The sequence below is a fragment of the Coregonus clupeaformis genome, chromosome 6, assembly GCF_020615455.1.
Source record: "Coregonus clupeaformis isolate EN_2021a chromosome 6, ASM2061545v1, whole genome shotgun sequence".
NCBI classification, from domain to species: domain Eukaryota; kingdom Metazoa; phylum Chordata; class Actinopteri; order Salmoniformes; family Salmonidae; genus Coregonus; species Coregonus clupeaformis.
The window spans coordinates 39,853,344-39,880,823 of NC_059197.1; the positions used below are offsets into that span (position 1 = coordinate 39,853,344).

General features: G+C 44.1%; 1 pseudogene; it reads left to right on the forward strand.

Moving 5' to 3' along the window:
* The window catches only part of LOC121568169, an 81,002-nt pseudogene that overhangs the window by 26,155 nt on the left and 27,367 nt on the right, over positions 1-27,480 (forward strand).

Below are 27,480 nucleotides of genomic sequence, written 5' to 3' on the forward strand. Positions count from 1 at the left end.
CAGAGCTTATCGGACTTTCTGCTGGAATCACTGGACCCTAGCGTCGGATCATCGCAACCAGCTAGCTAGCTGCAACCTGTTGTTGGCTAATTACCATTGCCCCATAGCAAGCACCAGTTAGCCTTGAGCTAGCCTCAGGCCCATCTCCCGGCTATCTACCTCTCTGTCAACCGGACGGGACCTCCTAGTGTTGACACTGAGCCCCGCCGATCCAACACGACTGGTTTGCCGACGAAATCGTCTGATGTGGTTTCAACAGGCTTCCTGTTGCGACGACCACGAAGATCCATCTGCTAGCCCCGGCCCGCTAGCACACGCAAACTACAACTGTGCTCCCTGCTAGCTGTGCTGAAGCACCAATTTGAACTGCTCTCGGACTCACATATTGCTGTTCACTGGACCTTATGATCACTCAGCTGCACAGCTGATGCCTGCTGGACTGTTCCTTTACACGGTACCCTGTCCTGTTTATTCTGTTTAGCCTCAGCCCAAACTTTATCGCTATTACCAGTTGTTGTCTTAGCTCTCCCTAATAACACCTGTGATTGCTTAATGCCTCTCTCCCTTGTCAATATGCCTTGCCTATTGCTGTTTGGGTTAGTTCTTATTATAAAATTTCACTGTAGAGCCCCTAGTCCCTCTCAAACTGCAAAAATCTCTGAAGCTGGAGACACTTATCTCCCTCACTAACTTTAAGCATCAGTTGTCAGAGCACCTTACCGATCACTGCACCTGTACACAGCCCATCTGAAATTAGCCCACCCAACTACCTCATCCCTATATTGTTATTTATTTTGCTCATTTGTACCCCAGTATCTCTATTTGCACATCATCTCTTGCACATCTATCATTCCAGTGTTAATACTAATTGTAATTATTTTGCACTATAGGTCTATTTATTGCCTTACCTCCATAACTTGCTACATTTGCACACACTGTATATATATTTTTCTGTTGTATTTTTGACTTTGTTTTGTTTTACCCCATATGTAACTCTGTGTTGTTGTTTTTATCGCACTGCTTTTCTTTATCTTGGCCAGGTCGCAGTTGTAAATGAGAACTTGTTCTCAACTGGCTTACCTGGTTAAATAAAGGTGAAATAAAAATAAATAAAATAAAATTTCGAGTTTCATAGCAAAGGGTCTGAATACTTATATAAATTAGCTATTTCTGTTTTTTATTTGTAATGCATTTGTAAACATTTCAAAAAAACTGTTTTTGCTTTGTCATTATGGGGTATTGTGTGTAGATTGATGAGGAAAAAATAATATTTTATCAATTTTAGAATAAGGCTGTAACGTAACTAAATGTGGTAAAGGTCAAGGGGTCTGAATACTTTCTGAATGCACTGTAGCTGCACAGTAACCAAAACACACTTGGTATCCTAGTAGGATGAAAGATGACACGTCAATGCAGCCATTATGAGCACTCAAAATGTCAACACCTGAAATGTCATGCGTTTTTTTCTCTCTCATGGCATCTATATCATTCTGCTCTACCTCACACACAGGACTGAAATAGAACTTCCTATAAATGCTGTGTCTTTTGAAATGCATAGATGGGAAGGCCCCTCTTGAATCCCTATGGGGAACCCTTGATACAAAAGCACTAGCATGTATCTGGATGATAAAAAAATACAAATACAATTATTCTGTTTGATGGGGCTGACTTCAGAGCAGGGGCTGTCAGAGTTTGAAACGCTGTCCAATCCACAGCTGGTATAGACAACCCTTCATCGTCATGTACACTTATATCACACTCAGCCTCAACGCCTAACATGTTGCTAATTTGAATGTGTGGGCTTTGCTATTGGGAAATCACACAAATCGTACATTTATTTTTTTATGCTATTGGCAAATGGTCTAGTGACCTCTCACATGTTATTCAACCATTATTACTATGTTGTTACTATGTAACATTAAGCGAGTTGCAATCTATCTACTCATTTTTGTTGTTGTTGGGACAATTTGTTTGTTATTGTTTCTCTACAGAAGAGCTTCATAAACTGTTCATTCGATTGTGAGGTTTGAATAGTGTAAGAAGACAACAACATATTTGGTGAGAATCACAACATAAGTACAAAATCCCTTCTAGCTCTTAGAAAGGGCAGTAGCCTACTTTGGGTGTACAATTTTCAATTAGGACTACAGTATTATTTCATCTGCAGTTATTCTACTGATATTTAAACTGTTACCAATAATATGTACACATTAATATTATCTTATGATTGCAAGTATTATGTCTCATCTTTTAACAAATGCAATCTATTAGCTTCCAAAATGTCAGTAGGATGGAATGGCTTGTCCTGTACTTTCACTCAGAGTGCATTGAGTGAATGTTGGAAAAATATCTTGGTTCCTTTCTAAACATAGCAATGTGAATGCAAAGAGGACTCTGACCTCAAAACAGTTGAAATGAACTGGCAAAAGAGCTGAGTCCTCATTAAAAGGCAAGGGCAGTGTGAATGCAAGAGAACTGAGTTATTTTTTTGGGGGGGGGTTTACCCCGAAGTTCACTTTAAAGAGGACTGAGATCAGTTATTTTAAAGAGGACTATATGTGGAAACACCGTAATTCTGTCAAATATGTCTGGTTTATGTTTGATTTGATAATATATAGAGTCTAATGGGATGTAGCTAGATAGTTCAGTCCTCCAGTTAGTTATATTTCGGGTGGATATGAGGCTTTCCAATTGATGGCTATCCATTATTTTGCAGCAATTAGACCTAGATTACAAAACTTTCTCTGATATTGATCACCAATATTTACATTTCCCAACAGACATAATCGTGGAGATGGATGAATATAATTCCTAGACACAATGAAATGATAGCACATACATTATCCCAAAATGGTGTCGGTTTGTCACAGGAACACAGCATATTTAATAGGGTTCCTATGTGCTTTTTGCATCTCCAACAGAGACCTACTCATTCATAATGAATGTTACTCGTGTAGACAGGTTATGATGGGGAGAAATACGTGACTATTTTATATCTTCTCTCTTCTAGAGGATACAAACTCATAGGAAGTAATTCAGGTGTCAAGCTTTGTCGTTGGACCAAGGTAAGGTAGATACGATTATTTATTCCTTATATGGGTAATCTCACATTCATAAACATGTACCTTTGAATAACTAAATGACAGGTGTTTTTCTTTCCGCCAGTCCATGCTAAGAGGAAGAGGAGGTTGTTACAAGCACTCCTTTTATGGCATCGAGTCCCACAGGTGTATGGAGACCACCCCTAGCCTCGCCTGTGCCAACAAGTGTGTCTTCTGCTGGAGGTGGGTGCAACTGAACTATGATTGTTGGTGTGATTGATTTAGAGATTTTAGAATAATTCATGCAACAGTTTATTACAGTATATTACATTATTCTCATACGCTCAGTGCAGTCGTACTTTATCCTCATCTTAACCCAATAACCAGAGCTGCATTTCACAATATGGCTAAGAATGCCTAGACCCTTTTTGTTTATTGCTGCAAGTTCCAGAAGAGCATAGTATGGATGAAACCAGTCAGTGCTCACCCCGTCATTAACTGATGGCCATGCTATTGCTTAGCTAACCAAAAGCTAACGAGGCAGCTAATGATTAACGTGTGGGTGATTAATGATCGTGCTAATTAAAGGGAGAGAGGTTAGAAGTTGAATCACGTAATGTGACATTGCTTGGGACTGGAGAGGCCAGATATTTCTCCTAAAGTTACCTTCGAAATAGCCTGGTCCCTGACCTGTTTGTGCTGTCTTCCGAACTCCCTATAACTCCTATGGTAAGACCGCACAAACAGATCTGGAACCAGGCTAACCTTTGCAAAAATGAGGATTATAAAACTCCTTTCTGAAAGGTCTCTGTCAGTCCAGGCCTCTGGTGAATGGGGTGCTGTCAGTAGAAATAGTCCCGTCTGAGTTGAGGTCCCTATCCGGGCGATGAATAACAGCAGAACATTGACAGACACAGAGGTATTGTCTTAGCTGTCCTTCAGCAGCAGGGGGCACCCGAACTGATGGGTAGACTGAATGTTCTCTAGTCTAGTGAACTGTGAGGTGGAATACAGAGCCCCTGATGTGTGTGGATTTCCTCACTTTATAGTTTTCTATATTTACTGCCACCTGTTGCATTTGTGCCTACTGTACTTTCATTTAAATCTAGTGTCTAAAAATAAATGGTGTAAACTTCTGTTAGCTGGTGCCCTTTAGGGACTGAAAGGGTCATGGCAGGCCAACATAAGAGGTCACCAGACCAGTCTGGTTACTTAGCCAGCCCCCCTGGGGATAGACAGGTCTGGGGCAGAGTGTGTGTGTGTGTGTGTGTGTGTGTGTTTGTGTGTGTGTGTGACCAGACAGAGCTGTCCTCTCTGATCTTGTCTCTCTGTCCCGACAGATACCACACTAACCCGGTGGCCACAGAGTGGCGCTAGAAGATGGACCCTACTGGAGGCTGTGAAGAACCAGCAGAACATGATCCGACAGTTCAGAGGTAACACACACACTAAAAAACATGATCCGACAGTTCAGAGGTAACCGTAACAACACATTCGCTTTGTTTACACTGATGACAGAGCAATTTGAACTCAAATGAAGTGAACATTTTTACTTCAGGAATAGGTTGGCCTAACAGCTCACCACAATACCTAATCTAGATTCAAGAGACTAAACTTCCCCATCAAGTTGAGAGTCGCTCAAGAGTCACGACACATGCTACAATGAAGCAGAGCTATATGAGAGCTCAAACTGTGTCACAGACCTGGTCAGGCTAACAGACAGACAGACGCTGGGCCTGGGGGATATTTGGCTTACACTTCGGTCCCCACAGTGCAGTGACATCATAGTGGCTATGTCCCAAATGGCACCCTATTTCCTAGTAGTGCATTAAAGGGAATAGGGTACCATTTGGGATGCAGAGTGGCTCTCAGTGCAGTGAGGTTCTGGTCTGATTCAGTCATCAGCACCCTGTCTGTCCGGCAACTGTCACACCTCTCCTCACCGGGACCAGAGTGTGACGCACTTGTCACTGGGCCTGTCTCAGATTTGTCTCTGGTTTGTAAAGCAACAGCTCAGTCGGCCATGACAGTTCCAGCAGTCAGTAAAGAGAAAAACACATGGCATCTGTCTTCATTTGTAATCAATGGGTGATGGGCACACTCACAGCTTGACTGCAACATCCTCTCATTATGATATTATTCAGCAGTTTATTAGGTGGCCTTTGACTGTAGAAGTTGATGATTCATTCTAAGATAACACAAAACAAAATGCTGCCTTACCCACCCTATTGGGATCAAGGGAGTTCTCTCTCCCTGCTCTCTGTCGTGACTGCACTGATTCAGTCAATTTAGCCTGGAAGGACTCAAGTGTCACTTTTTCTCTCTTCGTTAAGTGCTAATTCCATCCAGTCAAAGGAACATGTCATTCCAATTCGTTTCTCATACTCAACCCTTTGATGGACATCTGGATTGGAGTAGTTAGCGACATGTCTACTGGGACTGAAATGAACCCAACCGAGTTGCATTGCTGATTAGTGAGCTTGTGGTGGGACCAGGGGGTTGGTGTTGGCAGGGGAGGGGTGGTGTGTGTGTGTGTGTGTGTGTGTGTGTGTGTGTGTGTGTGTGTGTGTGTGTGTGTGTGTGTGTGTGTGTGTACGAGTGACTCAATTCTCTTGAAGGATTCTGATTTGCTTGTCACATTCTTCAATGGTGGTGATGTCTGTTTTCATTTAGCCACTTAGTTTACCACTCAGACACTAATACCCAGATTCTTAACCATCTGCATCCCTCCTCCCACGTTCTCGTTAGAATAGATACTTCTGGCCTCCCGAGTGGCGCAGCGGTCTAAGGCACTACAGATCCGGGATCGATCCGCGCCTTGGATACCCATGAGGCGTCGCACAATTGGCCCAGCGTCGTCCGGGTTAGGGGAGGGTTTGGCCGGTTGGGATGTCCTTGTCCCATTGCGCTCTAGCAACTCCTTGTGGTGGCCGGGCGCATGCACGCTGGCTTCGGTCGCCAGCTGTACGGTGTTTCCTCCGATACATTGGTGTGGCTGGCTTCCGGGCAGGGTCGTGTTTCAGAGGACGCATGGCTTTCGACCTTCACCTCTCCCGAGTCAGCACGGAGTTGCAGCGATGGGACAAGACTGTAACTACCAATTGGATATCATGAAAAAGGGGTTACATTTTTTTTTTAAACCAAGATCAGATACTTCTAATGGAGCACCATGTCTGCGTTGATACAGTACTGTATGAACAATCCACTTTGGAGTGAACAAGAGCCCCTCGAGAGCACAGCCAGCCACCCATGTGGGAGTGTAATGTGATTCCACATCACATAATATCAATAAAATAGACACATAATGAGGTCTGAGGGACGTGTGTGTGTGTGTGTGTTTGTGTGTGTGCGTGTGTGTGTGTCAGCCTGGGCTGGTTATATGACTGAATTAAAGTGTGATTTCTCCAAGGGCCCTGTATGAGGGCTGGGGGAATGTACAATTATGTTTTTCAGCTTGATGTCTCTCAGTGTAAAGCTGTTCTGTGATGCGATTTACCCTTCAAATGTATCAGAGACACCAGCCTGGCTTCATCAATGGAAATTATTTTATGGATTCGTTGTCGCTTGTTGCCATTCTTCAAGTTAATGTTGTTTCATACTGCATTGATCCACAGTATATTACTTTTTTTTGTGTAATGCAATGATCTTCAATTTTGTGTGCACATCTGTGTGTTTGTGTGTGCGTGCAAGGAGAAATACACTGAATGAGTGGGGCTTGTGTTGATTCTAAGCAAGTTCAGCAGCGTCTAGGCTCTGCCAGGAGATCCATGGGAGCTGGAGAGACTGAGACCTCCCAGTGGGGAGAGGAGAGGGACTGGGCCTGGATCCAACCAACCATCTCTCTCTCTCTCTCTCTCTCTCTCTCTCTCTCTCTCTCTCTCTCTCTCTCTCTCACTCTCTTCCTCTTCATTTTTGTACACGTCCCTCCTTGGCTTCTCTCTGATTTCTCCCACTCCATATTTTATTCACACCAGCCCATTCCTTTTAAAGGAGAATGGAAACACTACCCTAAATAACCCCTTTCTTGCTTTTATTATTCATAATAAGGCATAAAGTTCCCCTTGAGGGAGACTGAACGAGTGTACACCACAGGCAGAAGAGGTTTGCATCGTCATTAGGCTCTCTGGCTCTCTCTTACCCTGACCACTGACCTCTCTCGCACTCTGTCCTATCACAGGTGTGCCTGGGGTGCGTCCGGAGCGGTACGAGGAGTGTCTGGAGGTGATGCACTTCGCCCTGTCCCTGGTGGGAGAGCCAATCATGTACCCCAAAATCAATACCTTCCTGCGCCTCCTCCACACACACCGCATCTCCAGCATCATGGTCACCAACGCACAGTTCCCCCAGGAGATCAGGTGGGGGCACCACTGAAGTTCTTGGAAGGTGAAGAGATGTGGTTTTGGCACAACCCTATGGGAGAGGAGAGGAGGTGGCTGCTCCAGCTCTGTCTCTTTCATTCTTTCATTCTTCAAAAAAGTCATCCTGTTCTTTATTTTCTTACTGTCACCTTTCATTTATCTAGGGTGTGTTCGGGCGGCACTCTTTCGCTCTGACCCCCACCTCTTCTCTCTTTTGAAGTCTTCACAAACACAGAACCACATCAGTAGCTAAGATGGGGAGAAGTCTGTATTTAATAAAGCGTTACTCTTCCTTCTTAACAGCACTATCAACAAGGCAGATCCTACAGGCTCTAGTTTTGTCGCACCTGGACTACTGTTCAGTTGTGTGGTCAGGTGCCACAAAGAGGGACTTAGGAAAATTGCAATTGGCTCAGAACAAGGCAGCACAGCTGGCCCTAGGATGTACACAGAGAGCAAACATTAATAATGGCTCAAAGTAGAGGAGAGATTGTCTTCATCACTACTTGTATTTGTGAGAGGTATTGACATGTTGAAAGCACTGAGCTGTCTGTTTAAACAACTAGCACACAGCTCAGACACCCATGCATACCCCACAAGACATGCCACCAGAGGTCTCCTCACAGTCCCCAAGTCCAGAACAGACTATGGGAGGTGCACAGTACTACATTGAGCCATGACTACATGGAACTCTATTCCACATCAGGCAACTGATGCAAGCAGTATAATCAGATTTAAAAAACAGATACAAATACACCTTATGGAACAGCGGGGACTGTGAAGCAACACAAACATAGGCACAGACACATGCATACACACACGATAACATACGCACTATACACACACGTACACATGGATTCTGTGTTGTAGATATGTAGTAGAGGAGTATGGGCCTGAGGGTTGTGAATTCTGTAATGAATGTATTGTACTGTTTTTAAAATGGGAAACTGCCTTAGTTTTGCCGGACCCCAGGAAGAGTAGCTGCTGACTTGGCAGCAGCTAATGGGGATCCATAATAAATACAAATACAAATACATTCAGGCTTCTGAATGGCAGGGCCGAGCCGGGTCAGATAAAAGCCTTAATCTGGATCAGAATTGCAAATCACACTTTTCACTGTGTCTGTCAGCCTTGCATTGTCTTCGTCTTGCTCTGTATACCAGCACGGTGCCTTAGGCGTCCCCCTCGCGCTCCTTATGAAAAATACATCTTCACCTTGCATGTCCTTGAGTACACACACTGAGTGTACAAAACACTATCTTTCGTTCTTTCCATGACATAGACTGACCAGGTGAATCCAGTTGAAAGCTATGATCCCTTATTGATGTCACTTGTTAAATCCACTTCAATCAGTGTAGATGAAGGGGAGGACACGGGTTAAATAATGATTTTTAAGCCTTGAGACAATTGAGACATGGATTGTGTATGTGAACCATTCAGAGGTTGAATCGGCAAGACAACATATGTAAGTGCCTTTGAACGGAGTATGGTAGTAGGTGCCAGGTGCACCGGTTCGTGTCAAGAACTGAAACTCTGCTGGGTTTTTCACGCTCAACAGTTTCCCATGTGTATCAAGAATGGTCCACCACCACCCAAAGGACATCCAGCCAACTTGATACAACTGTGGGACACATTGGAGTCAACGTGGGCCAGCATCCCAGGGGAACGCTTTCGACACCTTGCAGTCCATGCCCCGACGGATTGATGCTGTTCTGAGGGCAAAAGGGGGGAGGTGCAACTCAGTATAAGGAAGGTGTTCTTTATGTTTTGAACACTCAGTGTATATGCACAGTGGTAAACGACTATTACACACACAAAGCCTCTTGACACACACATACACACACACACACACAGTCCCCCTTATCGCAGGAAGGGGCGTTGAGCACAATGAGAGAAGCAGATTGTGTCTGAGTCGGGGGAACAAGAGAACACAACAGCACACTAATGTCAGTTCAGAATGTCTCTCTCTCCCTTGTAGAAGACACTGTTCTGCTCTGCTAAGCATTTTGAGGATAGAACAGAACACTGTGGCAACACACAATTAAAACCTCTTTGGAACTGACTGCTGAATAGAGCAGAGCAGTCTTGGAGAGGCGCTGACTGCTCCACTTGCCTGTGTGACTGACTCAACGTTCACCCAACATTCCTACAACGTCCCCCTAACTTTTCTACAACGCCCCCCCAATGTTCCTACAGCACAACGTTTCTCTTCTGTTCCTATGAGAAAGCTGAAATGGCATTTGATTGAACATGTTAAAAGCAGGCTTCACGGCACTATACTGTAAGTGCATCATTATTAATTGCTACAGCTACCTACTGTAACACTGCCCATGATTTAGTTATGTTAATGTTGTCATCTAAGTTGACGTTGACACACAGGCACAGAGGCTAAGAACATTTTATTTTGATGGCATCGGGATTTTTGGAACGGCAAGCGGTACCGGAGCACCAAGTCTAGGTCCAAAAGGCTTCTCAACAGCTTCTACCTCCAAGCCATAAGACTCCTAAACAGCTAATCATGGCTACCTGGACTATTTGCACTGTCCCCCCACCCCCACCCCATCTTTTTACGCTGCTGCTACTCTGTTAATTATTTATGCATAGTCACTTTAACTCTACCCACATGTACATATTACCTCAACTACCTCAACTAGCCGGTGCCCCCGCACATTGACTTTGCACCAGTACCCCCCTGTATATAGCCTCCCTACTGTTATTTTATTTTACTTCTGCTCTTTTTTTCTCAACACTTTTTTGTTGTTGTTGTTTTATTTTACTTTTTTATTAAGAATTAAATGCGTTGTTGGTTAAGGGCTGTAAGTAAGCATTTCACGGTAATGTCTACACCTATTGTATTCGGCGCATTTAATTTTTACTATGGTTTCTCAGTTGCCATGTTATTGCCAAAGCGCTGACCTCCAGTCACGTATCAGTTTTAGAGGTAAACATCGACTTTCATGGCCACATATTTACCTTGGTGGTCCCTGATTCAAAGCTCTGACCTTTGAACCACATCCAAACAGATCAATCTTCCTAGGCAGATGTCCAACCAGACAGCTTGTTCCTGCCAGGTCATCCTATCGTTTCATTGGTTGTGGCCCTACCTTGTCTGTCATCCTATTGTGTCATTTGCTGTGGCCCTTCCTTGTCTGTCATCCTATCATGTCATTGGCTGTGGTCCTGCCTTGTCTGTCATCCTATCGTGTCATTAGCTGTGGCCCTGCCTTTTCTGTCAGAGACCTGACTTACAGTATGGTCCCTGCTCCCTGGTCTGTCAGAGGAGGGGGGAAGGGGGGCAGCTTCCATCAATCATCCACAAGCACCACCCCTCACTACCCACAGTCACAGACAAGCTGTCTGAATTTATCGAGTCAGATGCACAGACATGACCTTGATTGGAAACTGCAAGTGTTCACTTAGGGAAGGGGAAGTGTGTGTGTGTGTGTGTGTGTGTGTGTGTGTGTGTGTGTGTGTGTGTGTGTGTGTGTGTGTGTGTATGGATGGATGGAGGGGGGACAGGTGTGAGGATTAGGTGATTCAACAGATTAATCGAGTGTTGAAATTCTCGCAGAATCCTTCCAACAGTTGCTTATTTGGCTAAATGAACTCTCTGTCATTGCCTGTGTCCTTGCCACTCTGGGTAATTACTACGGGTGTACTGTGGGGTATTTATTGGAGTGAAAAGTGTTGTTTGTTTTGTTACCTCTACCAAACCTCTTTGACATTGTCTGTTCCCTTTGTTACTCATGCAGCTACATCCTCCTGCTGCTGTACTGGTAGTTTACAGCCAAGTGCAATCAAGCCTCCCTCTCTCTCTCTCTCTCTCTCACTCTCTCACTCTCTCACTCTCTCACTCTCTCACTCACTCACTCACTCACTCACTCACTCACATATCAGTGTACAGCAAAGTGTTTTCGATCACTGCTGAAAGAGCTACTTCCTGTGCTTGGCCCTCCTATGTTGAACATAATAAACGGCTCCTATCCTCCGGATGTGTACCAAACTCAGTAAAAGTGGCAGTAATAAAGCCTCTCTTGAAAAAGCCAAACCTTGAACTGGAAATATTGGTGTATATTGAATCTCCCATTCCTCTCATTTTTTTGGGGAAAAACCGTTGCTCAGCAACTCACTGCCTTCCTGAAGACAAATAATGTATACAAAACCCTCCAGTCTGGTTTTAGACCCCATCATAGTACTGAGACCACACTTGTGATGGTGGTAAATTACCTTTTAATGGCGTCAGACCAAGGCTCTGCGTCTGTCCTCGTGCTCCTAGACTGTAGTGCTGCTTTCTCCACCATCGATCACCACATTCTTTTGGAGAGATTGGAAACTGTAATTGGTCTACTCGGACAAGTTCTTGCCTGGTTTAGATCTTATCTGTCGGAAAGATATCAGTTCGTCTCCGTGGATGGTTTGTCCTCTGACAAATCAATGGTACGTTTTGGTGATCCTCAAGGCTCCGTTCTAGGACCACTATTGTTTTCACTATATATGCTACCTCTTGGTGATGTCATTCGGAAACACAATGTCAACTTTCACTGCTATGCAGACGACACACAGCTGTACATTTCAATAAAACATGGTGAAGCCCCAAAATTGCCTACCCTGGAAGCCTGTGTTTCAGACATAAGGAAGTGGATGGCGTCAAATGTTTTACTTTTAAACTTGGACATAACAGAGATGCTAGTTCTAAGTCCCAAGAAACAAAGAGATCTGATGTTGGATCTGACAATGAATCTCAATGGATGTACAGTAGTCTCAAATAAAACTGTGAAGGACCTTGTCTCTCTTTTGAGGAACATATCAAGAATATTTCAAGAGCAGCCTTTTTCCATCTTCGTAACATTGCAAAAATCAGAAACTTTCTGTCCCAAAATTATGCAGTAAAGCTAATCCATGCTTTTGGTCCTGCCATACATACTTACATGTAAACTGCAGTCACAAGACACAGGCCTCCTAATTGTTCCTAGAATTTCTAAGCAAACAGCTGGAGGCAGGGCTTTCTCCTATAGAACTACATTTTTAAGGAATGGTCTGCTGATCCATGTGAGAGACGCAGACTCGGTCTCAACCTTTAAATCTTTACTGAAGACTCATTTCTTCAGTAGGTCCTATGATTGAGTATAGTCTGGCCCAGGGGTGCGAAGGTGAACGGCAAGGCACTGGAGTGTCGAACACCCTTGTTGTGTCTGCCTGGCCGGCTGCCCTCTCTTCACTGGGATTCTCTACCTCTGACCCTATTACAGGGGCTGAGTCACTGGCTTGCTCGCGCTCTCCCATCCTTCTTATACTCGGGTTCGTGGGGGAGATCGTCGTGGGCTATACTTGGCCTTGTCTCAGGGTAGTAAGTTAGTGGTCTGTTGATATCCCTATGGTGGTATGGGGGCTGTGCTTTGGCAAAGTGGGTGTGGTTATTTCCGGCCTGGTTGGCCCTGTCCGGGGGTAACTTTGGATGGGCCCACAGTGGCTTTATAAATACATTTGATTGATTTAATTTGATTGATCTCTCCGGAGGGAGGACCCAATCCTGTGGCACTATTGGAGTCGACAGTAATCCAGTAACATTCACTGGTTAACATGTTGAGGTGCAAAATCGTCTTGGCAGCCTGCCCTACTCAAGGAAGAGAGGGAGAGAGAGGCGCAAACTAAAATGTTTCTCACCTGCTGTGTCACACTGATTTCTCTCTCTCTGTGATCTCTCTAACTCAGATCTCTCTCTCACTCACTATGATCCCCTCATTCTCTTTCTCTCCCTATCTCTCTCTCTCTCTTCCCCCTCTCTCGCTCTCTCTATCCCTCTATCTCATCCCCGTTTCGTATTCCTCTCTGGCCTCTTCCCCTCCAGGAGTCTGGTACCAGTGACCCATCTCTATGAAAATATATTTTTTAAATGAAAATCTGTCCAATAGCATGAACATTATCGTGATCCATGTCCTAATTTGAAAAGGAAACAGTATAGAATTCTCATCATCTCCACGATTCAAAATTGAAAGGCAGGAGAGTTAAGATAAGAGTGGTTGGCGTGGCGATGATGGGTGCCTTCTGACGTCTTATCTTTTCACTCTCCAGTAGCCCAGTGCATCCTGGGAGTTTTCCTTTACCAGTCAAAGCGGAGAGGGAATACAGTAGCACTCTCCCTGAAGTATCACTGGCTTTACATACTGGCTGGCATTACAGGAATATGCTACATTATGATTTATATCATATGCTGTACATGTAAATGCTGAATTTCACATGCACAGACATCGCAATGTCACTTGCTGGATGATTGAAGAGGTATGGTACAGTGTGATGATAATACAGTGCCTTGCAAAATAATTCATCCCCATTGGTGTTTTTCCTATATTATTGCATTACAACCTGTAATTTAAACTGATTTTTATTTGGATTTCATGTAATTGGCATACACAAAATAGTCCAAATTGGTGAAGTGAAATTAAAAAAATAACTTGTTTCAGAAAATTCTAAAACATAAATAACGGAAAAGTGGTGTGTGCATATGTATTCACCCCCTTTGCTATGAAGCCCTTAAATAAGATCTGGTGCAACCAATTACCTTCAGAAGTCACATAATTAGTTAAATAAAGTCCACCTGTTTGCAATCTAAGTGTCACGTGATCTGTCACATGATCTCAGTATATATACACCTGTTCTGAAAGGCCCCAGAGTCTGCAACACCACTAAGCAAGGGTCACCACCAAGCAAGCGGCACCATGAAGACCAAGGAGCTCTCCAAACAGGTCAGGGACAAAGTTGTGGAGAAGTACAGATCAGGGTTGGGTTATAAAAAGCACCATTATATCCATTATTAAAAAATAGAAAGAAAAAGGTACCACAACAAACCTGCCAAGAGAGGGCCGCCAACCAAAACTCACGGAACAGGCAAAGAGGGCATTAATCAGACAGGCAACAAAGAGACCAAAGATAACCCTGAAGGAGCTGCAAAACTCCACAGCAGAGCTTGGAGTATCTGTCCATGGGACCACTTTAAGCCGTACACTCCACAGAGCTGGGCTTTACGGAAGAGTGTCCAGAAAAAAGCCATTGCTTAAACAAAAAAATAAGCAAACACATTTGGTGTTCGCCAAAAGCCATGTGGGAGACTCCCCAAACATATGGAAGAAGGTACTCTGGTCAGATGAGACTAAAATTGAGCTTTTTTGGCCATCAAGGAAAACGTTATGTGTGGCGCAAACCCAACACCTCTCATCACCCCGAGAACACCATCCCCACAGTGAAGCATGGTGGTGGCAGCATCATGCTGTGGGGATGTTTTTCATCGGCAGGGACTGGGAAACTGTTCAGAATTGAAGGAATGATGGATGGCGCTAAATACAGGGAAAGTCTTGAGGGAAACCTGTTTCAGTCTTCCAGAGATTTGAGACTGGGATGGAGGTTCACCTTCCAGCAGGACAATGACACTAAGCATACTGCTAAAGCAACACTTGAGTGGTTTAAGGGGAAACATATAAATGTCTTGGAATGACCTAGTCAAAGCCCAGACCTCAATCCAATTGAGAATCTGTGGTATGACTTAAAGATTGCTGTACACCAGTGGAATCCATCCAACTTGAAGGAGATGGAGCAGTTTTGCCTTGAAGAATGGGCAAAAATCCCAGTGGCTAGATGTGCCAAGCTTATAGAGACATACCCCAAGAGCCCTGCAGCTGTAATTGTTGCAAAAGGTGGCTATACAAAGTATTGACTTTGGGGGGGTGAGTTGGCACGCTCAAGTTTTCTGTTTTTTTGTCTTATTTCTTGTTTGTTTCACAATAAAACATATTTTGCATCTTCAAAGTGGTAGACATGTTGTGTAAATCAAATGATACAAACCCCCAAAAAATCCATTTTAATTCCAGGTTGTAAGGCAACAAAATAGGAAAAATGCCAAGGGGGGTGAATACTTTCGCAAGCCATTGTATATGTTCATACATCAGTGTGCTGGTCCTTTATTGTGGCCGAGGTTAGTGAAAATGTCTATTTCCTCATGATTATAATGATATACAGTACTAGGAGCACTGTAGTGCAATGTGATTCTATTCATTATCATATTTTCTCTGTGCTTGAAATGAGAGAAATATGAATACGAAAATAGGAAAGGTCTGTTTATGCCATTAGGGAGTTTTGAGTGACAAATAATGGCAATAATCTCTGCAGCTTTCTACTCCAGTTTTTTTAGATCATCAACAACACGCCCGTGGAATGGGAATCTCAGTGTTTCTTTGTAATTCATTCCAAGCCTACATTTAATGGTCTGTTGTCGCCAGACAGCTTCTCAGCTTCTTGAGGAAACTCAACTCAACTCTGGGACTGATTAGTGAACAGTAACCCCCAAACAAATCTCTGAATATGCAAGTCACTGGCGAAGTCTGGGATTGAACCCGTCTTCATTTCATTGTACCCTCTGGAAATTGCAAGGAACTACAGATGTAGGCTATATTATAAGTCGAGTTTTACAGTAACCCTCTCTTATTCTCCCAAGACTTATGTTCCCTGTGAAATGTTTGAGAGAGAGAGAGAGAGAGAGAGAGAGAGAGAGAGAGAGAGAGAGAGAGAGAGAGAGAGAGAGAGAGAGAGAGAGAGAGAGAGAGAGAGAGAGGAGAGAGAGAGAGAGAGAGAGAGAGAGAGAGAGAGAGAGAGAGAGAGAGAGAGAGAGAGAGAGAGAGAGAGAGAGAGAGAGAGAGAGAGAGAGAGAGAGAGAGAGAGAGAGAGAGAGAGAGAGAGAGAGAGAGAGAGAGAGAGAGAGAGAGAGAGACTTAATATTTGGTGAAAGTTCTGTCACTATCATTTGCTGTCGTATCGCACCTCAGAGCGGAAGAGAAGCATTGTCTGCCATCCGCCTTGAAAACAGTTCATGAAGTTCACTCAAAATGCAATGCACAGGAGAAATAGAAGAGGGGTAATTTTTGTTCTAACTTCAAAGAAGAGGACCTTGACCTTGCTAGCAGCACATGTTTTCCATCTGAATAGAATAGTTGGAACTCCAACGCCTTTGTCAATGGTGACGTTCCGCAGAATAACTATTTATATTTTGTTATTCCTTTTATTACATACTCACTCACCGTCTGACGGACACAGCCATTCAACACAACATTCTCTCCTTCTCCACACATTCTCACTCACACACACACACACACACACACACACACACACACACACACACACACACACACACACACACACAGTTGAAGTCGGAAGTTTACATACACTTAGGTTGGAGCCATTAAAACTCATTTTTCAACCACTCCACATATTTCTTGTTAACAAACTACAGTTTTGGCAAGTCGGTTAGGACATCTACTTTGTGCATGATACAAGTAATTTTTCCAACAATTGTTTAAAGACAGATTATTTCACTTATAATTCACTGTATCACAATTCCAGTGGGTCAGAAGTTTACATACACTAAGTTGACTGTGCCTTTAAACAGCTTGGAAAATTCCAGAAAACGATGTCATGGCTTTAGAAGCTTATGATAGGCTAATTGACATCATTTGAGTCAATTGGAGGTGTACCTGTGGATGTATTTCAAGGCCTACCTTCAAACTCAGCGCCTCTTTGCTTGACATCATTGGAAAATCAAAAGAAATCAGCCAAGACCTCAGAAAAAATACTGTAGACCTCCACAAGTATGGTTCATCCATGGGAGCAATTTCCAAACGCTTGAAGGTACCACGTTCATCTGTACAAACAATAGTACGCAAGTATAAACACCGTGGGACCGTCATACCGCTCAGGAAGGAGACACGTTCTGTCTCCTAGAGATTAACGTATTTTGGTGCGAAAGGTGCAAATCAATCCCAGAACAACAGCAAAGGACCTTGTGAAGATGCTGGAGGAAACAGATACAAAAGTATCTATATCCACAGTAAAACGAGTCCTATATCGACATAACCTGAAAGGCCGCTCAGGAAGGACTGCTCCAAAACCGCCATAAAAAAAGCCAGACTACGGTATACAACTGCACATGGGGACAAAGATCGTACTTTTTGGAGAAATGCCCTCTGGTCTGATGAAACAAAAATAGAACTGTTTGGCCATAATGGCCATCGTTATGTTTGGAGGAAAAAGGGGTTCGCTTGCAAGCCGAAGAACACCATCCCAACCGTGAAGCACGGGGGTGGCAGCATCATGCTGTGGGGGTGCTTTGCTGCAGGAAGGACTGGTGCACTTCACAAAATAGATGGCATCATGAAGAAGGAAAACTATGTGGATATATTGAAGCAACATCTCAAGACATCAGTCAGGAAGTTAAAGCTTGGTCGCAAATGGGTCTTCCAAATGGATAATGACCCCAAGCATACTTCCAAAGTTGTGGCAAAATGGCTTAAGGACAACAAAGTAAAGGTATTGGAGTGGCCATCACAAAGCCCTGACCTCAATCCTATAGAAAATGTGTGGGCAGAACTTAAAAAGCTTGTGTGAGCAAGGAAGCCTACAAACCTGACTCAGTTACACCAGCTATGTCAGGAGGAATGGGCCAAAATTCACCCAACTTATTGTGGGAAACTTGTTGAAGGCTACCCGAAATGTTTGACCCAAGTTAAACAATTTAAAGGCAATGCTACCAAATACTAATTGAGTGTATGTAAACTTCTGACCCACTGGGAATGTGATGAAAGAAATAAAAGCTGAAATAAATCATTCTCTCTACTATTATTCTGACATTTCACATTCTTAAAATAAACTGGTGATCCTAACTGACCTAAGACAGGGAAATTGTGCTAGGATTAAATGTCAAGAATTGTGAAAAACTGAGTTTAAATGTATATGGCTAAGGTATATATAAACTTCCGACTTCAACTGTACATGCAAGATGGCGTAGTAGTGCGGTCGTATATTGTGTTGTGTCCTCATGTAAATATACTGTTTTTTAAATGTTTTTTTGTCTTTTATTTCTTATATATTTCTCTATCTCACTTTCCTTTAACTAAATATACTTTCCTGCAACCTGCCTCACCCAATGTGGAACGGATTCTATTATTTCTTTATTTTTATCAAGAACCTACGGCTGAATCTAGCCAGCTAGCCAGCTAACTAGCTACTTGCTATTAGCCACCGTTAGCGGTCTTCACCACTGTCCGTGGCCTGCACTACCTACCAGCCAGCTCTAGCCTGGACAATTATCGGCCAGTCTGCACAGCGCGCTATTGACCCAGAGCATATCGGATTTTCTGCCAGAATCACTGAATCACTGGACCTTATCACCGGACAATCGCAACTAGCTAGCTGCAACCGAATGGCTGTTGTTGGCTAATCACCACTTCCCGACATACAAGTTAGCCCTAAGCTAGCCTCGAGCCAGGCCCATCTCCCAGCTATCTACCTCTCTGTCAACCGGACGGGACCATCTAGTGTCGACACGGAGCCCCGCCGATCCATCACGACTGGTCTGCCGACGTAATCGTCTGATGTGGTTTCAACAGGCTTCCCGTTGCGACGACCACGAAGATCCATCTGCTAGCCCCGGCCCGCAAGCACGCGCAATCAACAGCCGTGCCTCCTGCTCGCCTGTGCTTTAGTAGCCCATGATCTGATCCCGGACTTACTTAGTGCTGTTCACTGGACCTTATGATCACTCAGCTACACAGCTAATGCCTGCTGGACTGTTTCTTTACATGGTACCCCATCCTGTTTATCTGTTTAGCCTCAGCCCAGTTGTTGTCTTAGCCCTCTCAAATAACACCTGTTATTGCGTTATGCCTCTCTCCCATGTCAATATGCCTAGCCTATTGCTGTTTGGGTTAGTTCTTATTATACAATTTCACTGTAGAGCCCCAAGTTCAGCTCAACCAGCCTCAGAGAGCTCCTTTGTCCCACCACCCATACACGCGGAGACCAGCTCAATCGGTACCTCCAGTGATGCTATCTCTTTCATAGTTACCCAATGCTTAGGTGTACCTCCCCTGTACTCATATCCTTGTCTGTACATAATGCCCTGAATCTATTCTACAACACCCGGAAATCTGCCCCTTTTCTCTGTACCCAACGCACTAGAAGACCAGTTCTTAAAGCCTTTAGCCGTATCCTTATTCTATTCCTCCTCTGTTCCTCTGGTGATGTAGAGGTTAACCCAGGCCCTGTAGCCCCCAGTATCACTCCTACCCCCCAGGCGCTATCATTTGTTGACTTCTGTAACCGTAAAAGCCTTGGTTTCTTGAATGTTAACATGTTTGAGTTATTCACTGTGTTAGCACACTCTGCCAACCCTGATGTTCTAGCAGTGACTGAATCGTGGCTTAGGAAGGCCACCAAAAATTCAGAAATTTCCATTCCGAACTACAACATTTTCCATCTAGATAGAACTGCCAAAGGGGGCGGAGTTGCAATCTAATGTAGAGATAGCCTGCAGAGCTCTATCATACTATACAGGTCTGTGCCCAAACAGTTTGAGCTTCTACTTCTAAAAATCCACCTTTCCAGAAATAAGTCTCTCACTGTTGCTGCTTGCTACAGACCCCCCTCAGCCCCCAGTTGTGTCCTGGACACGATATGTGAATTGCTTGCCCCCCATCTATCCTCAGAGTTTGTACTGCTTGGTGAACTAAACTGGGATATGTAGGCCATCCTACAATTTAAACTAGATGCCCTCAATCTCACACAAATTATCAAGGACCCTACCAGGTACAACCCTAAACCCGTAAACATGGGCACCCTCATAGATGTCATCCTGACTAATTTACCCTCTAAATACACCTCTGCTGTCTTCAACCAGGATCTCAGGGATCACTGCCTCATTGCCTGCGTCCGTAATGGGTCCGCGGTCAAACGACCACCCCTCATCAATATCAAACGCTCCCTAAAACACTTCAGCGAGCAGGCCTTTCTAATTGACCTGGCCTGGGTATCCTGGATGGATATTAACCTCATTCCATCAGTAGAGGATGCCTGGATGTTCTTCAAATGTGCTTTCCTCTCCATCTTAAATAAGCATGCCCCATTCAAAAAAGTCAGAACTAAGAACAGATATAGCCCCTGGTTCACCCCAGACTTGACTGCCCTTGACCAGCACAAAAACATCCTGTGGCGTACTGCATTAGCATCAAACAGCCGCCGCGATATGCAACTTTTCAGGGAAGTCAGGAAACAATATACACAATCAGTAAGGAAAGCAAAGGCTCAGTTTTTCAAACAGAAATGTGCATCCTATAGCACTAACTCCAAAAAGTTTTGGGACACTGTAAAGTCCATGGAGAATAAGAGCACCTCCTCCCAGCTACCCATTGCACTGAGGCTAGAAAACACTGTCACCACCGATAAATCTACGATAATCGAGAATTTCAATAAGCATTTTGCTACGGCTGGCAATGCTTTCCACCTGGCTACCCCTACCCCGTCCACCAGCTCTGCACCCTCCGCTGCAACTTGCCCATGCCCCCCGCTTCTCCTTCACCCAAAAAGAGCTGCAAAATCTGTCCTGAAAGAGCTGCAAAATCTGGACCCCTACAAATCAGCTGGGCTAGACAATCTGGACCCTTTCTTTCTAAAATTAGCTTCCGAAATTGTCGCAACCCGTATTACTAGCCTGTTCTTTCGTATCGTCTGAGATCCCCAGAGATTGGAAAGCTGCTGTGGTCATCCCCCTCTTCAAAGGGGGTGACACTCTAGATCCAAACTGTTACAGACCTATATCCATCCTGCCCTGCCTTTCGAAAGTATTTGAAAGCCAAGTTACAAACAGATCACTGACCATTTCGAATCCCACCGTACCTTCTCCGCAATGCAATCTGGTTTCCGAGCTGGTGATGGGTGCACCTCAGCCACGCTCAAGGTCCTAAATGATATAATAACCGCGATCGATAAAAGACAGTACTGTGCAGCCGTCTTCATCGACCTGATCAAGGCTTTTATCTCTGTCAATCACCGCATTCTTATTGGCAGACTAAATAGCCTTGGTTTCTCAAATGACTGCCTCGCCTGGTTCACCAACTACTTCTCAGATAGAGTTCAATGTGTCAAATCGGAGGGCCTGTTGTCTGGACTTCTGGCAGTCTCAATGGGGGTGCCACAGGGTTCAATTCTCGGGCCGACTCTTTTCTCTGTGTATATCAATGATGTCGCTCTTGCTGCTGGTGACTCTCAGATCCACCTCTACGCAAACGACACCATTTTGTATACATCTGGCCCTTCATTGGATACTGTGTTAACAAACCTCCAAATGAGCTTCAATGCCATACAACACTCCTTCCGTGGCCTCCAACTGCTCTTAAACGCTAGTAAAACTAAATGCATGCTTTTCAATCGAACGCTGCTTGCACCCGCCCGACTAGAATCACTACTCTCGGCGGGTCTGACTTAGAATATGTGGACAACTACAAATACCTAGGTGTCTGGTTAGACCGTAAACTCTCCTTCCAGACTCACATTAAGCATTTCCAATCCAAAGTTAAATCTAGAATCGGCTTCCTATTTCGCAACAAAGCCTCCTTCACTCATGCTGCTAAACATGCCCTCGTAAAACTGACTATCCTACCGATCCTTGACTTTGGCGATGTCATTTACAAAATAGCTTCCAACACTCTACTCAGCAAATTGGATTTAGTCTATCACAGTGCCATCCGTTTTGTCACCAAAGCCCCATACACTACCCACCATTGTGACCTATACGCTCTCGTTGGCTGGCCCTCACTACATATTCGTCGCCAAACCCACTGGCTCCAGGTCATCTATAAATCACTTCTAGGCAAATCAAATCCCCGCCTTAGATCATTAGTCACCATAGCAACACCCACCCGTAGTATGCGTTCCAGCAGGTATATCTCACTGGTCCTCCCCAAAGCCAACACCTCCTTTGGCCGCCATTCCTTCCAGTTCTCTGCTGCAAATGACTGGAACGAACTGCAAAAATCTCTGAAGCTGGAGACACTTATCTCCCTCACTAACTTTAAGCTTCAGTTGTCAGAGCAGCTTACTGATTACTGCACCTGTACACAGCCCATCTGTAATTAACCCACCCAACTACCTCATCCCCATTATTTACATTGTTATTTATTTTGCTCATTTGCACCCCAGTATCTCTATTTGCACATCATCTTCTGCACATCTATCACTCCAGTGTTAATACTAATTTGTAATTATTTTGCACTATGGCCTATTTATTGCCTTACCTCCATAATTTACTACATTTGCACACACTGTATATAGATGTTCTATTGTGTTATTGACTGTACGTTTTCTTAATTCCATATGTAACTCTGTGTTGTAGTTTTTATCGCACTGCTTTGCTTTATCTTGGCCAGGTCTCAGTTGTAAATGAGAACTTGTTGTCAACTGGCTTACCTGGTTAAATAAAGGTGAAATAAAATAAAAAATAAATACACACTCATTCCCCCCATGTTTTTGTGTTGCTCTGACTGAGTCACCCAATGAATGAATTCCAAGAAGTGACCTGAGGAACAATAGGAAATGTAGACTCCACTCCTATAACCCTGAGTCTTTTCAGACACCGGATGTGTTCTTTCTTTGGAGAATTTATATGACAACATGAAGTTGCTACGTGGGAAGTGGTAACTGAGAAAACGGGACAGAGATGTGTTAAATATCTTGTCTGATTAGAATATGCTGTTTTAGTGTTGTTTATCTGTGTATGTAATCTATGGAGTCGGATTCTGATGTTTCTTTACAGTGGTTTTCTATTAGAGGTTTCTAGAAGATGAGTCACAACTCTCCTCCCCAACTCTCCCCTCCTATCCTTTTAGGGTAGCCTGATTTACCCAGTATTAGAAGAATACCCAATGCATCTGTGTTTCTCTCAAAGCTTTTAACAGTGTGTGAGCGCAGGCACACACACACACACACACACACACACACACACACACACACACACACACACACACACACACACACACACACACACACACACACACACACACACACACTCCCTCTGACATTGTATCGAATTCAATCGCCTTCATTAGCCCTTTTCTAGAAAGCAGTGGAAGAAAAACTGCACTCAGTGGCCTCGTAGCATAATAGCCTTGAAAATAGATGTGGGCTGTAAAATGTTTTATTGGGATCTGTTAATTTCCTGGCTACAATCAGCTTGCCAGCTTCCCCCCCCTGAGACTGCAGTCTACTCCACTCTAGACAATGGACAGGTTTATTACAGCTCCATGTGTGAAGCTCTTTTCACTGTACATCTTGTGGTAAATGCAGTCTAATGGATTGCTGTAGTTGCATCTGTATCAGGTGTTTCACCAGGTATCAAAGTGATTTACTCAACGTTCGGGTAAGTCATCCTCATCCACTACCAATTAATGTTTTTAGCACTTAATAAAACACATTTCATGGCAGAAAAACATTCGCATAGTCATAGTCATGGTTAGCGTATTATAATTTTTTTGTTAAGTGAGCAAATTACTGGTAGACTGTATAAACTGCTGTCTGCTTATAATGGACCCCATTATCACTTAGTGTTAGTACCTGTACCCAATGGTTTTAATTCGGTTCCACCGGGTTCGGTTTCCGCAGCTTTCTCTCTCTGTCTAGCTCTCTCTCTCTCTCTCTCTCGCATTCCCTTCTCCCTGGCCCAGTGACTCGTGATGACGTAGCTCTGTACAATATAGTGATAGATGGTGCCGTATTGGCGGACATACATGGTATATAAGGTATGGCTGAAGAAGTGGTTGTGGGTCAATGTATCCTTTTGCGTGATGTATGGGATGCATACAAGAAGGTTGCTTCTGAAGGACAAGGGAGTTGCATACATATTTTTTTGTGTGCATGTAAATTGGTTTAAAACCATGCCTACGATTCTATATAAAGTATATCTACATTATACGATATATAAAAACTATCAATAATAGATAAAGCACCTGTGCCAGGCAAGTGATGCTGGCAGACTCATAATATTACAAAAAAACGGTCTGCCTGCCTGCCTGCCTGCCAATCTCTCTACGGAAGAGGCAGAGACACTAACAGAGGCAGTGAGTTGGCCCATAATGATCCCTTCTCTCCGTGTGGCTCACAGCTCCCTCTCATGGTGGGCTCCACCCCCATCCCTTGTTCACAAGCTCTCCTCTCTTCCACTGATCCTCTCTTCTCTCATTCTGACCATTCTATCTTTCTCTCTGCTCTGCTCTCCAACCTGGCCTCATCTCTGTGCTGAGGGATTGATGGAGCTGTGCTGTAGCTGCTCTGTTGGCTTTGGAGGGGAGGTGGCTGTAAATACCTCACCTCCCTTTCTTCCTCCCTGGCACCATGGCCACATTATCCATACACCACTGAGCTGAAGGGGACAGAGCCACCTCTAATCCTCTTCTCAGAGAGGGAGAAGGGTAGAGAGAGAGCGAGAGAGAAAGGGAGTGAGATAGAAGGAGAGAAAGAAGTGTAGGATCAGGGGAGTGTGTATCCAGTTCCCCTTCTCTTCTCTTCTTCTCTCCCATCGCCATTCACTTACTGTCTTTCTGCTAGCGCCAACCTCTTATTTTCTCTCCTCACCTATTTACTTTGAGAAAAAAGGCGGTATGAAGTATACTGTACATAGTGTAGATGTGAAATATGAGGCAGTTAGTCATGGGAGAACCGTTCCTTTGCCAGGGAATGTGGGTTAGCCTATTTATTTCTACCCCCATTCCATTTCGTGTTGGTGTGTTCCTGACAGTCACAGGTTAATAGATTGCCAGGGGACATCATCAGGTGGTGTCTCGCCCCAGGTTGACAGGTGTTATTGGCGATGACAGTGATGGAGGTTGACCTGTTTGATTGAGAATGATAGAAGGAGCCTCTTACAGACAGTTCCAGGGGATGTTTTTCATGTCATTCTATCCTACAGACATGGGGTAACAGTCCGGGAAACACCCTAGCAGTGTACAGAATTGCGGAGATCTTACAAAAAACATAACACTTCAAATACACTGCACAGCACTTACATTTTATTCTAAATGTGCAGCTTGTGGTTGCATCATGTCTCTCTCTCTCACTCTCCCTCGGTCACGACAGACAGATGGGGGTGAGGCATGAAGCATCATCACAATCTGGAGAGAGACACGAGTGACATTTATAAATGTATTAATCCTTCTATACGTCCAATCCTGGCCCTCTCAATTGAGCATGTATTTTACTGTGCTGTGTTTATAATCAACAGTGATTACATCATAAAGGTCATTCAACTATGGGGCAGCAAGTAGCCTGGTGGGTAGGAGCATTGGGCCAGTAACCGAAAGGTTGCTGGATCGAATACCTGAGCCGACAAGGTCATAATCTGTCTTTCTGCTCCTGAGCAAGGAAGTTAACCCCCAACAACAACTGCTCCATGGGCAACGATGACATGGATTCAATTAAGGCAGCCCCCCGCACCTCTCTGATTCAGAGGGGTTGGGTTAAATGCGGAAGACACATTTTGGTTGAATGCATTCAGTTGTACAACTGACTAGGTATCTCCCTTTCAACAGCCATCTCTTTGATAAACAGTAGTTAAAGACCACCAGTAGGTTACAGTTGTTTTTACTGTATGAAAGCATGTTGTTAAGTGGAGGGTACCCGGATTCAGATGAAAACGTTCTAGCACATATGTACCTCACTCCTCAGGGCATCTCATGATAGGATGGAAAACATATTTAGTGAGGCGCTTATGTCCAGGATTTGGATCTTTAGTGAGTGTTTATAGTATCTTGAGGTACTGTGCAATGAAGTGACCTTGAAAGCAAGTGTCCTACAAACTCTGCCTCTCTCTTTCTCTCCCCCCTCTCTCACTCTCTCTCTCTATTACTATACTTTTCTATTCTTCTCTCTCCCTCCAGCCTCCCCTCCCTCCAGAGACAGAGGACAGTATACAGACTGACTCTGGTGAAGGCGTGGAATGTAGACGAACTGAAGGCCTACTCAGAGCTCATCTCCCTGGGACAACCTGACTTCATCGAGGTCAAGGTAGGTGGTGACTGCTCCATCCCCTCCATTCCTCCGCCCTCATTCCTGTTCCATGGCAGAAGCTATAAAAACAACAATACCTAGAATTCAGAGCTCCTTGTGGAGTTCAGTCTCAAGTTGTACAGTTGTAAAGTCGTTTCTTGGAAAATCTTGTTGTCCTTTGGTAGTGTCTCTATCCACCCCCTCACTCGCCTCACTTGCCTTGTTTCTGTCTGTCTCTCTCCCCCTCTGTGATGAGGTGATTTCGAAGGAGTCAGGCGCTGGAGGGTAAATCACAGAATAACAGGATATATTCTGAAACACAGAGTTACACAGTAATGCGTCAAAACACTCCAGTGCGCAAAAAAGGCACACTGGAAAATACGAGGCACACAGGGAAATGTCCCGGCGATACAAAATACACCGAGCTCCACGAGCTTCTCTATCCTCCACAATAAACAATCACACACAAAGACAAGGGGGCAGAGGGAACACTTATACAGGTACTGATGAGGGGATATGTACCAGGTGTGTGTAATAAACAAGAGAAAACAAATGGTATGATGAGATGAGGAGCGGCAGTGGCTAGAAGACCGGTGACGACAAACGCTGAAGCCTGCCCGAACAAGGAGAGGTGGCAGCTTCGGAGGAAGTCGTGACACCCTCTTCTCTCTTTTCTCTCTCTTCCTCTCTCTCTGACAGTGCTGCGTTGTCATGTATATAGGGAGTAGAACCACTTAATGACCAGACTCATTTACTCTCCTCATTACGATGTTTGTGTGAAAGCAAACCAACCAACATCTCTGGCACACTGACTGACTCTACTGCAAATTAACTCATTTGGGGGGTATTTAATGAAGTCTTGATCTACAGCTGAAACTATTTGTGAACACTGAAACGGTTGTGTGTTTAGAAAACACACAAAATGTGGCAAATACCTCAGAAATACAGCTCACCCTCCCTTATATTCCTTGCAGTATGACAATAAATAATCTTTAATGACAATTTCATGGTGAAACTCCCTTTTTCATGACATCCCAGAGTCATCTCGCTGCACGCCAAACGCTGACACTTAGCTCTGCCCTGCTGTTTAATCGATATGTCCTTTAGATTTATACCCTGTACCATTAGTCATTGAGTCTCCCACCACACAGATAGTGACTATTTCCCAAATGGCACCCTATTACCTTTATATTGTAATACTTTTGTATAGGGCCCGTAGTGCACTATAT